The sequence below is a fragment of the Arachis ipaensis genome, chromosome B10 (genome assembly GCF_000816755.2).
Source record: "Arachis ipaensis cultivar K30076 chromosome B10, Araip1.1, whole genome shotgun sequence".
Taxonomy (NCBI): Eukaryota; Viridiplantae; Streptophyta; class Magnoliopsida; order Fabales; family Fabaceae; genus Arachis; species Arachis ipaensis.
Window position 1 is genome coordinate 6896022 of NC_029794.2, and position 453 is coordinate 6896474.

Here is a 453-nt window from a genome sequence, read left to right on the forward strand (position 1 = left end):
ACTTTTATATTTTTTATATAAATCAACATTTACTTTATATTTTTTTTTATTTCTCTTAAAAAATTTCATGCCTAATGCTCTTTCTCCTCTATTATTACTTCTAGACAAGTATTTGAAGAATCTAATTGATGATCATAGTTCTTTTTTTATGTTTGCTAAGCATATATTTGGTGATGAACTCCTTAAAACCTTGTATAATATTCTTACAATTTTTTAATTTTTCTATCTTTGACCTAGTTGTATTTATTAGTTACACTTATATATCACTTTTTTGAGTTTTTCCCTTTTAACAATTTAATTTTTTAAAATATTAAGTGTAATAATATTATTTAAAATATGATGTCATGATTTATGAAAAATAAAATTAAAAAATTGAATGCTATTTAATTTTCAGCTATTGAAACATAATATTTATATTTGTATTTTATTTAATAATTTCATCTTTGCACTATA